Raw genomic sequence first — 12,602 nt, 5'->3', positions numbered from 1 at the left:
GTGATAGCCCACAGCAAGGAAATTGTTAGGGGAATGCACAAGTAGCTAAATGGCATGGAATTTAACCCTTTTGAAAGAGAGGAATTGCTGAAGGCATTTCTGAGTGGGAAAGAAATGCCACTCATTGATGTGGAGGAATGACCTGGTGAAGCACACAGGTCCTTTTCCAGCCCTCCGTCACAGAATGGCCTGGGATTTTTCTGTGGTGTGTCCTAGAGAATTCCTACAGTAGAGTAGAGACAGAGAGAACAGCCATGTTACAATCTAAATGAAAAAGAGGGTGTTGGATTTTTCATGTGATGCACTGCAGCATTTGCTGGCGAAGCTTTCTGGGTTGTACCAATAACGACAGCACAATCTCCTTTATCAAAGGCCCATTGCCAATGTTGATTAAGCTCTGTGCTCACGGAATCTAGATCTGAAGTCTTGACTTTCATAGGATTTCAGATGGCAGCGTGGCAATCAAATGGCCAAAGTGGAATTGGTTGGAGGCCATGGGCAACATGGAACAACAGGTTCTTATGCCAATTTCCATGTGCTGATAAATACCAACCTGCCAACCAGATTAGCCATCAACAAGCAAAGCTGCTGATGTACCAACACTAGATGCTGAAGAACACCAGAGACTTTGATGTTCTGCTTTTTAGTTTATTACGCTTCATCACTTTCCTTCTGAAAAGTTCTAAAAAGCTGTTAATTTTTCACTCAGATTTTAAAATGCACTGAGCTTCCCAGAGACGATGTCTAACAATGTTAACGATGGCTGGTTTCAGAACTCCCAGTAGGATTTGTATGCAATTAATGTTCTCCTCCTCTGAACAGAAACCTAGAGGTTTGCAAAACACACCATATGTTTGTCAGTTTGCCAATGAATCAAGATGTTTTTGCAGCCTTCTGAGTTTCAATAATTAATGGTAATGTCTAAAACCTAAATCACAGTTCAGGGGATCAGAAGAGAACTTTTGCCACATCCAGTGTTGTTCAGCATCATCAGAGAGAGATGTCTGGAGTGAGAAATTAAACAATTGCACTAACCCCCCATTTTTCCCTTCACAGCCTGATCTCCTATTCCCATTGCCCTTTCCAAGCTATCTGGCTATTCCCTGCAACAGGTTTACTTGCTTTGCAGAGTAATGCTATTATTCCCCTTGGTGTAGGCTTTGGTCTCAGATAACTGAATGATCAATACTCCAGTGTAAGCTGCCTAGGTTGACTTGGTCTTAGTGACTAAATGACATCTTACAGTTCACAGGTTGAAAATATACTTTATTCTCATCAAGTGGCTTATTTTTTCTTTAGCAGACCATTACCAACCAATTAATACAAGAAGATTAAGCAAATAAAATAAATCAGTTAGGTCTTAAAATTGTGTTCATAACCAGGTTGGCTAATTTTTATAAGCCATGTTATTTCAATTATTATTTCAAACTACAACTGCTTGAAAGTCTGATCCAGAAGAGTATGCTTAATACCTCATATACTTATTGCCTTCACTGTTGGATAATTCTTCTGAGACTTCCTCTGCTTCCACACTTGTGCATGAGCTCTCCTGCTTTAGCTGAGACTTTACGAGCAGGATTCTTTTCTTTGAGGTGATGATTTTCCTTTTTGCTAGCCTACTAAAATTCTTTCCTTTTTTTATGGATTCCCTGCTGAACTGACCTAGTTCAGTCTTTTTCCCCAGACAGATCTAAATTTGCAGCTCAAGATGGCCGATAAAGTAGCAGGAAATTCCTTAACTACCTACAATGTGCTAGACTGCTTCTCCCCCTTCTCCCCTCCAAAGCAGAACTACTGCAGGAAGTGCTCTAATAATAATGATAATGTCACCAGCCCTTCTGCTTCAGAATTATAAACATCTCTTGAAATGGGGTGTTTTTTTAATTTGGCTAATCTCATTCTCGTTTTAATATTATAAAATGGCCAATTTGTAAAATGAATAAATTTAATTTATACTTAGCCTGTCATGCAGGTTAGCAGTTCCTGTGATCAGCATATTTTTAATAATGCTGTTGATTTTTCTCAAGTGCACTGCAATAACACTGGTGTTGTAACCAATGTGAGAGACCATGTGTTTTAGGACTGTGTATCTTTTTAGCTTTAATTATGCTTTGCAACACCACCCATTCACAGAACACAGAGTACATTAGAAGCATTCAAAATAATTCCTTTAAGAGTCAAGCAACTGTTCCTATGTGACAGAGGTGATATACTGGTGCCATTCGGGCCCCTACACTATCACAAAAACACAAAATTACCATTCTTTCCATTTGGGGGATAAAATCTCCTCCAAACAGCACACAGCACGTACAGAACAGCACAGACTGGATGTGCCAAGAGGATTTCAGGACAGCAGAATTCAAACCCTATTAAAAGAACTGCAGCACAGTACAGTGTGGTCTCAGGCATTTCATGGTGCAGTCTCTCTTTTCCTTGTAAAGATGACACTATCAGCAGCAGCAATAATTGTTTCTGGCTAAAGATATCTCTGAACATCTCTGAGATTCCTATTTAAATGACTACTTATTTGCAGACAGTTTTTTTACTATACTGATGTAGCAACACTAATGGAGTGCCAAATATGGCCTGCAACAATATAGTTTACCGCTGTCTGAAACTGGAGGCAGAAATCCTAGCACAGATTACATCTAAATCCTACCAAGCCTCTATGGAAGACAATATTATTGAGTTACAACCTTGACTGCAGCAAATATGAAGGTTTGCTTAAAGATTCACTGCCTACAAAGGTATTTGGTCCTTCTCTACATGATCATTTCAACATAATTTTAACCCAAACTCTTACTTTTTTTGACAATCCAGTTCTCGGCTCTATGAGATTATTAATGAAAAACATCTGCCTTTCCTTAAGAAAAAGGTGGATTTTACCCTCCAAAAACTACTCCAGGAATGAAAATCTTTCATTCATCCAAAAAAACCTGTGAGCAATCTTCCTATCCATTAGCCATTTTACCAGGAAATGCTTGCACAGAGCCTCCTGGGCACTGCAGGATGAAAATCCCTCAATCCCAGTTCCCACACCCCATTAGAAAGCACTTGTCTGCTTGTTCCCTCTCCCTCGAGGTGACACCTCCTTGCATATCTGCAATACATTGGGTCCACCAGGCATAAGATCAGGACTCGCTAGGTAGGCAGCATGCCAGCCCACAGGGAAGAGCAGGAGCATAGAGAAACGGCACTAAAAACTCACAGAAAAGAGCTGGGCAGAAAAAAAAAAAACCTGACAGAACAATTTTTCATTGAAAATGGCCCTTTCAGCAAAAGGGATGGTGATTTTCACTCACCTTGCAGGGGCTCCAGCAGAGCACCGTCTGCTTTCTTGCTGTTTCTCCCTCTCCATTTTCTCTGTGAAGCTTAGAGTCATCAAAATCACCGACTGAAAAAAACTTCAGGTTTCCCAGACAGGGATTGTGAGCTCAAAAGCCCTCATGGCTACAGATCCTGCCCTAGGACTCACTGAGGTGCGAGGGCAGAACAGTGTCCTGCAGCAGAATCTACTGGGAAGAAGTAACTTGTGGGTATCAGAGCTTGAATTGAACATCCCCAGTGATGCTTCCTTATGAAAGCCTTCAAGTGAGACATTTTTATGTCTTTATAATTGTTTCATTAAAAAAAAAAAAATATATATATATATATATATCCCTTTTAAATGGAATTTCTGAAGTTTTGGGGTTTTGTTTTTGTTTCTTTTATTTGTTTATTTATTGACTGAATTTTCCAGAGAATGGACAGTCTAAATTTAGTCTGGATGCAAGCAGCAAAATACCTCTCAAAATATGTTTCCACTGTTAAACCTAACCTACATTTATAGTGTCAAATTCTCTAATTCTGTCAACATCAAAACTACAATTTTCTATGGGAAGAGAGAGAAAAAATATACCCAAACAGGATGCCAAGAAAGCTTCTGTTGTTGTACATCTGCCATCACTACTTTCAGATCATTCCTGTATTATCTCCTACACATGAGAATCACCCAGAGGAAAAAGGAATAAGAAGACAATACCCACAGTGGGACAATTTCCTGCCATCACAACCATTTCGATATCTACTGTTAGCTTGGACCTAGGTCTGTTTCACACCTTCTTCTAGTTAGGAAAGAAATGCAGTGAGAAAAGAAGTGAACTGCAGAAATAGCTTTGAAATACTTTGTTTTGACTTGCTTATTACTGAACAAGGAACAGGTTGCTTGGTCCACAGGTTTCATCATCCCACATACTCTGAATTTTGCAAACAAAACCCCACCAGCACATTTCCATTGTGTGTTTGCCAGGGTTTGAGAGTTGTTGGGGCTCCCAAATTCAACAGTATGTCTTAGCAGTTCAAACAGGGAAGAATCAGTGTGGCTGTGAGGAATAACTGAGAGAATTACGCATACATCTCATAGCCACTGCCACTATCCAATGAAGACAGAAAAATGGGCAAAGCCTGACAGTCTTTGACAGTCACACACTAAGTGGAACAGAAAACTTGTTCTTCACATCTGAAAGGGGAGAACCGTAAAACAAATGCCCCCACTCTGCAAAATGTCCCTGCAGGGTTTCCCTGGACAAGGAGAAGGAAGAAGAGAAGGAGAAGAAGGAGGAAGAGAAGGAAGAGCACGAGACCTTCCAGAGCATCCTCCATCAGGGATGACTGCTGTCATGGCAACAGCAGCTATGTGGGAGAGGAGCAGCTGTGGGCAGTTGATTATTTTTCCTTTTTTTTTTTTTTTTTTTTGCAGAGCTGCTCCCAACACAGTACTGTCAGCCTGCGTTAAACGTCCTAGAGCTCCTTGGGTCAAAGGCAGCTCTCAGAAGGACACCTCTGATCCTACCTGGAATCTCCCAGATGTTCAGTGTGCAAGTCAAAGCCAGGGTCTTTCTGTCTGCTCTCATAAGCACCTGCAGAAGGTGAGTTATCTCACCTACAGATGAGAGACGATTTGTGCTCTGGAAGTGCAAGTCATTAACACTGCATAGGATAAATTGGCCCCCAAGGGCCTCTCTCTCTCTGGGCAACAGAAAGCTGCTACTCAACTAAATTAAAGTGTAGCATTCGAAGCTTAATGTTAGATGAAGTGACTCTCATCTGCAGAGTAATGTTGCCCGCAGACCTATTGAGCCTCATTCATCTCATGTAATTTACTCGCATTTCTTACTCCCTGCAGCTGGGCTGATGGCTTGTGTTTTCAGGGCTGTGCTACAGCATTTCCTCTGCTCCGAAACCCTGTGCCAGACGCAGCTGAAGATAGCCCTGCCTCCTTGTTGCAAGATGCCAAGTTTGAAATATAATGTGTTTCTGCCATACAGAAATTATCAGAGCAATGCAATTAGCAATTGTACCTATAGGGCACATTTAGAACTCTGGTTATTATGCGATTGCCCAGAGAGTCCATTGAAACTCAAACAACCCATTTCAGTACATTTACCAATTATCATGCAAGGATGGGTAAGAAACAATTTGCTGCTTAAAATCAGCAAATGAAATCAAGGCAACTTTCAACTTTATGAGTTTTATTTGATTTTCCCTTACTCCAGACAAACTCCCGCCCCACAAAACAGAAGTCACAAGTGATTAATACACGTTCTACTGAAAGCCACCAAGGGCACTAAATTAAATCTGTGGTGCTCTCTCTTGCTTACCCACACACATAAAAGACTTAGAAGCCTGTGCAAGGCTTCCTATTGGCATGAGGTTGTGCGCCAGCCTAAAAGCTATTAGCACTGGTTAGAAAGCTGCAGAATGATTTAGCAGAATTTTAAGTGACTGCCTCAGCACTCTGCTCTGTGCTGGAGACTGGAGCAGCTCTTGGAAATGTATTTTTTAAAAAACTTGTGAATTTGAAGTTGTTTGACAGATGCCACTGTATTTGACTGATCGTGTGTAATGCAAGTTTTGTTCATTTTAACCCTTCCTTTTGGGTTTCTCTGCTAGCAGTTGCTGTGCAAATGTTTTCAGAAAGATTGCTAATGTTAAAGAGCAATTCCAGTTACAAGTGATAGCTGTACATCATGTATATTGCACCAACTTGCAGTCTGGCTGTATCAAAAGTATGCATTACTGAAAGCCTATAATAAAGAGACCAAGAAACCATGTAATCCCTCTGGACCTTCAGCACCACCTTTTCCGCTATGTACAAGGCAAGTGTCTGACAGCACTTAAATTCTATTCAAGCAGATGGTTTTTAAATGATCTTTATCATCAGCCCACTGGAAAGATGAACTCCAGTCTGCCCAAACTAGAGTCACATTTGGATCTTGAACCTTGAAACTCCTGTTTCTCCCTATGAAGATCAAGCACTGTAAGAATATGGGGTTCACAGGGTAGGGATGTGAGTAAAGGGACAGACAGCCCCTTTTAGACGTGTTTCACAGGATAAAAGGCCATTTTTAACCTGAAGCAGCCATTTGTATCTTCTTTTGAGCTTCTTAGGAATCAGTCTGATCAAATTTGAATCTGGGAATATACTAAGGGAAAGATCTTACTTTCACAGAGAAGACTTATCTTTTGCCTGGAGGAATACATGCAGAGGAAAAGGAGAAGGTAGTGAAAGAAAGCTCATATGCTATAGAAAATTTTTTTCCCTTCTCATGTGCCCTTGCGAGAAGATTTAGAACTCTATATATTTAACTTAGACTTTTCTTGTCTGGACAAATGGCCAGGATTTGAAAACATGTTATTTATTCATCAAGAAACGCAGCAGCTCAGTCACAGAGAGGTGAATGTAGGCATTTTAGGAAGGGCAATTGGCTTTCCTGAACAATTCTGCCAGTCAGTGACATCTTATGCCGCAAAACAAAAGCCTTCACAACGGTAGAAGTGAGGTGGTTCCTAAGACAGGAAGAGATGTTTTTGTAGGTATCCAGTCCAGCTATTTATGAAACATTTGTTTTTGTATTATCCTAATTATCCTAACTTCCATCAGACCATGCCACTGTCCAATGCTGAGGTCCACTTCATGGTTCTCTGTGGTCTTTCTGATGCCATCCCATCTCAGACTGCCTCCTGCTCTTCTCTCCAGTTGAGGCACCTCTGCCTCATTTCCCTACTTTCTCTTTTTCTTGAAGCTGGCCTCTCCTGCATCTGATGTAGCTGAGACTACCAAACACTGGCAGATGAATGATTTTCCATTGTGGGAGAAGTGAGCGGACCTGTTTTTCAAAGCACGCTTTTATCCACCTTTATATGTAGCCCACAGAACCTGGATTTGCAGACAGTTACTCCCTTTTTCAGCAAGAAAAGCAATGTGAGCTAATGATCAGAACAAATGAGCTCTGAGAGCAGATTCCTTGTGAAGGCAACCTCAGAGGAATGCTTGAGGTGTAAACATATCATTAGGAATTTCTTGCTTAAAGCCATATAAAAGGCACTGTGACCTGGAACCACTGACCACTGCGTTTGACTGAAAGACTTCCAAGGGATCAGACTTAAAAAACAACAAGTATGAGAATATGTTGTTTCTAGAAAGTCCCTGAGCTCCAAGAGGCAAAGGATTTTGTGACAAGGAGAAGCTGAAGAGTACAACAGCAAGTAGTGCTCTCTGAAGCTTCCCTGTTTGGTAGATCTACCTTTCACGGAGAGCAGGGATGCACCAGAGCTTCCCCCTACCAGTTTACACACCAAGAGTAGTCAGCCTCCTCTTCAGGGCCTCTTCTCAAGACCAAAACCAAGTACCCACTTTTTCCTTCAAATGCAACAAAAGTTCTGATATCGCAGAACTTGTCAGTCATTCAAACTCAAATGTCCGCATAAATTTTCTGCAGGATTTTCCTTTCCCATTTTAGCTCCCAGTTTACTTGGGCCCAGTGCCCCATGTCCCCACCTTGAATGAGAGCAGCCAGGGCTTGGGAACTGGAGGATGATGCAGACATCCCTGCCGCACACCCACGTCCCACAGTGAGCAGCGTGCCAGCTGCCCACGGACCTTTCACAGCACATGTTGTGTCACAGCACTGGCTTGGCTCCAATGTCACATCTTCTGGCTGGCCAAGTTGTTTCATTTGTCTCCTTGTTATTCTTTCCTCCTTTTCTTGACACCATGCCACAAGGCTTTTTGCCTCACAGCCAAAGGCAACTGCACAGACCCTTCTGATCCCATAGCAGTGGCAATGTAATAACCATCCAAGGGATCCATCTGACATTAGTCTGAAGACTTGCTGAAGCACACAAATACAATTTGGAAGGAGCTGATGTGGATAGAACTCCACATCTTTCTTATTCCATGCAGCATAGAGTATTTCCTTTTTCATTCCTGTGATTGTAGGCATATGCCAGCTTTAGTGGGCCTGATCCAACAGTCAAAAGGGGAGAAAAGCCCTCCAAAAATATTTTCAAGATGTAAGTAACAAATCCCTGTAATTAAATTGCTGGCAGTAAGAACTAGTGCAAGATTAGGGTTACAGCATATTAAAGGAGAGAACATATTCTTTTGTGTCTTTGCTATGGCCTACGAATGGACTTCTGTTTGTACTTAACATTTTCTGGGTTAGCTTTCTGCAAGTGTGAGTGGAGACAGAAAATCCAGATCCAGGGTCCTAGGTCCAATGCACAGATGGGCTGCTCAGGAAATGAGCACAGACACAAAATACAAAACATTTGGAGGAAAAAAAAACCACCAAAAAGCAGAAAAAAACACTTGCAAGAATTAAACATCTCCAAGTTCAAACAAAGTCCTGAATTGATAATTATTTACAGAAAGGCATTTTGTAGAAATATCCAAAAGTAATGCCTCCTATTTATTTCCATGGAAACTATAACAGATACAAAGAGCACAATAACACCAGTCAATAAAGCAAATTCTCAGCTACAAAACACTATTTTTCAGCATAGTCACTACCATTAACTCTGCGTTTTTGACAGTGGTCAACAAGAACTTGCATGCCATGCTTATAAATATCTGCATGGCCAACAGAATGAGGCTTGCCTTTCTCATCACTGTCACCACTGCTGAAATGCACCACCACTGCCTCACTCTGCTCACATTCACTGTCTGGCCTCCACAAATATTCAGCAAGTGTCAGTGAATGTCAGTGGGTGCCATTTTTTCCACAGGGAAGAATTCAATTCCATTCCCTTGCTTCATACACGTGTCCATGTCAGATGCCATTCTGTCAGACTACCCCTCTCTCTGCTGCAACAACACGTAATGGAATATTGGTGGGAAGGTTCAACCTCTATGCCATACAAGCAACATCCACCTCTGACCTCGTGGGCCAACATAATGAAATTGGAGGCATTACTTTTGGAGCAGTCCTTGTACATTTATGCAAGACTATAAAAATCTCCAGGAATGTGCTGACTATATATGGATGGGTGTAGATTTGCATATCTTTTGACTGGAGACCAGATTCTCCTGCTGAGAAGATCAGATATGTCTGTGAAAAACAACAGAGCCATTTTGATGTGTGTTTTCTTAGCATCAAGCCACACCTGCATGGACAGTGTATGCAGTTCCCCATTCAATGAAAGGTCAAGTGGCAAAATTTCAAAACTGTTAGGGAAGGAAAAGCAAAGCCAGAGGAGCTTACTTACTTTCAAAAGTTCAAGTCAAACATTCAAACTTAGATCTAGTCTGCCACTGATGAGTATCATCAGCTTCTTTCTTCTGCTTGTTAATATTGCATGAAACTGCTTGTCTTGCTGGCTCCTCTGTTTTGCCAAGCACAGCCAGATACTGGGCAGCTCCCGCACAAACACATACATTAGGAGGGAGGAAAGATGGACTATAAAAACCTCACTCCTTCAGCAAGAGGAAATTTACATTAGATTTTAGGAGGAAATTCATTACTCAGAGCAGTGAGGTGCTGGCAGCTCTGAGTAATGAATTTCCTTCTAGAAGAGGAGTTGTGATGCCCCATCCCTGGAGGTGTTCAAGGCCAGGTTGGATGGGGTCCTGGGCAGCCTGACCTGGTAGGTGGCAGCCAGAAGCTTCTTCTCACAGAAGCCTCCTCCTAAAAATCTCTCTTTCCTCCTCTTCAATGGCTATTGCAAATATGAAGGGCTTTTTTTGTTGTTGCTTGGTTGGTTTTTGGTTTTGTTTGTTTGTGGTTTTTCTTTTGTTTTGTTCCCAGAACAGTATGGGCTAGAAGAGCTTTACCTAAAAGATCATTATTATGGACAATACTGACAGGAACAGATGTGAGGGAGGACTGACAAAAAAGCCATGCACTTAATGCAAGAAATATTTACATCCTTTCCCATGAAATCTCCCTGACACTCTGCAGGCAATGCCCACTCACCACAAATTCTGTGCATGCAGAATAGAGAAAGGCTTTGGAGGGATAATTGGAGAATCACACAGCCACAGTAACTGCTCTCTACCTTTGTCTCATGTACTCAAAGTGGGGCTGAATGATATCTGAAAAACTGCTGCTGCTTCTGCTGCCAGCTTCATTAGCTAAACCAAATCTCCCTTGGAAAGATGAAAAAAAAAAAAAAGAAAAAAAAAAGAAAAAAAAAGGAATGGAAAGAAATGTCATTTGCCGACATTGTCATTCTCTGCTGCCCAATAAATAAACATAGCATCTATTTGTCACCATGGAAACATCTCCATGGTCCAAAATATGCATAGGAGACATATTTGAGATACCCAGAAGTCTGAGGAAATGAGCAAGTATACAAAACAGCACTTCATGTTGTGTGCCTCCTGTAAGTATTAGCACTTTGATTCCTTTTTTCTCTAAGGTACAAACATATTTATTTTAGAAAGGGCAGCGTGTATCTTAGAGACAAAGCTGAAACATTTGCCTAATGTGCTGCCTCTGCTGTGCCCAGCGCCACCTCCCTCCCCAGTGCCAGCAAGGGATTTGTAAATAACTGCTTAATTTGTGCATCTAAAAGACACTTGTTTCTCCAGAGACACCACATTTCTTCTTCTCATCTTGCACACCAGTTAAAAAGGCATTGCCATGAGCAACATAAGCAAAGTATCAATTTACATCAGCAAAGCCCTTCTTCTGCCCACACTGTGTAGGCAGCCACCTGGAGATAGGACAAACACATCTCTCCTGTTCCTGGGGACTGATGCCACCAATAAAGATCAAGTGCACTGCCAGCTGGCACTGTGCTATGCTCCTCACAGCCACATGCCTTTCATTATCACAGCATAAAAGATGCTCTTGTCCTGGACACCTCCTTTTGCATTCCCTTTGTAGCAGCTATAGCACGATTTAGGTGAAAACAGTCTATTTTCCTGAAGTCTTTTATCATATAAGTTATGCTAACTTGGAGATGTTGGACTAATAACAAGGTGTGTGTAAAAAGGCACTCTTGTTGTTTCTAAGCATAAAAAAAAAATGCCCACAGATTTGGGAAGATGTACCTTCCTGGTAGACCATACCCATTCCTATGAGGAAGGAAAACAAGAGAGAAAACATTTCTGAGTACTTCTAGACGGAGCTGTGTCAGCTTATCCTAGCCATGTGCCATGTATTACCTTATGGGAAGCCAGCATCACACCAAGGATCATGCGAGAACTGTAGGTGTAAGCAGTGCCTTTCATCTTCCTTATGTCATACATTCTCTATTACTGCATTTCTTTGTCGTCTTCTCACAGTGCTTTGACTGCTGTCATACTGCTCTTCCTCTCTCTTTAGCAATATAATTTCTTCTTTTTATCTCAAGCAACATTTGTGTTTTCACCCTTCTTCTTCCTTGTCTTGATACTCTGTTCATACTAATGCACAACTGTGTAGCTACCTATTATCTTCAGTAAGTAGTCTAAGATTTGATCACTGTGAGAAAATCATTTGTCTATACTGATTTCTCCAGCACCAAGTTTCATCTACTGCTTTTCTTCCCGTACCCATTGACACAATTGATAGTACATGGCTTTGTAATATCTTTCTAACAGTTATCAATTACATTTTTCCACAGATAGCATGAGTAGATACATGTTAAAAATGTATCAGAAGTGGAACATCTATTTCCCCACATTCTTCTTGTATTTAAGGAAAAGTGTTTAAACCTACATAAATAATATAATCCCTGGGTATCGACAAAGGACAAAATAGAAAAGACACAAAGGTGAGTAGCATGGCAAACTTCTGCAGTGCTTTTGCTTTAAAGAAAGACCTTTCAACTTGTTAAAAAACCTTACCTCCTACAGGTTGTAGATAAAAAAATGGGCAGGTTTTCCATATAGTTTCTCGCTGATGTTGCAGACCTGGAAAGTCAGAGGTGACACTGGTCAGATGTGTGTATGCAGGCTATGCACCAGCAAAAGGCTGGAACAGCCTTTGTTTTCACTGTATCCATTTCTCAGAGTAGTCTTGGGCTCTTATTTTCAGAAACATCACATTTCATTGATTTAACTTTTTTTTTTTTTTTTTTTAAGTATAGAAGTGTCACACTTTTTTAGCCTGTGATTAGGATGCATTCATTTACTTATAGAGCCATTTGTTGCCTAAAACCATTTCTTTTACATAATTGCTTCTTCAGAATGTTTGCTTATGTCGATCAGAAAATGTATTTTGGAAGATTAGGTCATTTGTACTTGTGCAAATCTGAGCAATAATTCAAATAAAGCAAGGTCAGTTTAAATGAATAGCATACCTAGCACAGGGATAAACCTATTAAATTAAAATTACTGAACATGAGACTCTGCT

The 12,602-nt window shown here is 41.0% G+C and overlaps 1 long non-coding RNA gene across 3 annotated transcripts in view; it reads right to left on the bottom strand.

Annotated features, from left to right (window-relative positions):
* LOC125695714 (uncharacterized) overlaps positions 1–12,602 on the bottom strand; it is a 195,299-nt gene that overhangs the window by 96,843 nt on the left and 85,854 nt on the right. For all 3 annotated transcript variants that reach the window (XR_007378043.1, XR_007378042.1, XR_007378041.1), the window contains exon 4: positions 12,095–12,160. This is a non-coding gene — a long non-coding RNA (uncharacterized LOC125695714). The remainder of the gene's footprint in view (positions 1–12,094; positions 12,161–12,602) is intronic.

This window comes from Lagopus muta, chromosome 7, assembly GCF_023343835.1.
Source record: "Lagopus muta isolate bLagMut1 chromosome 7, bLagMut1 primary, whole genome shotgun sequence".
NCBI classification, from domain to species: Eukaryota; Metazoa; Chordata; class Aves; order Galliformes; family Phasianidae; genus Lagopus; species Lagopus muta.
The sequence above is the reverse complement of the archived record's forward strand: the minus strand, read 5'-3'. Positions and strand labels throughout refer to the sequence as shown.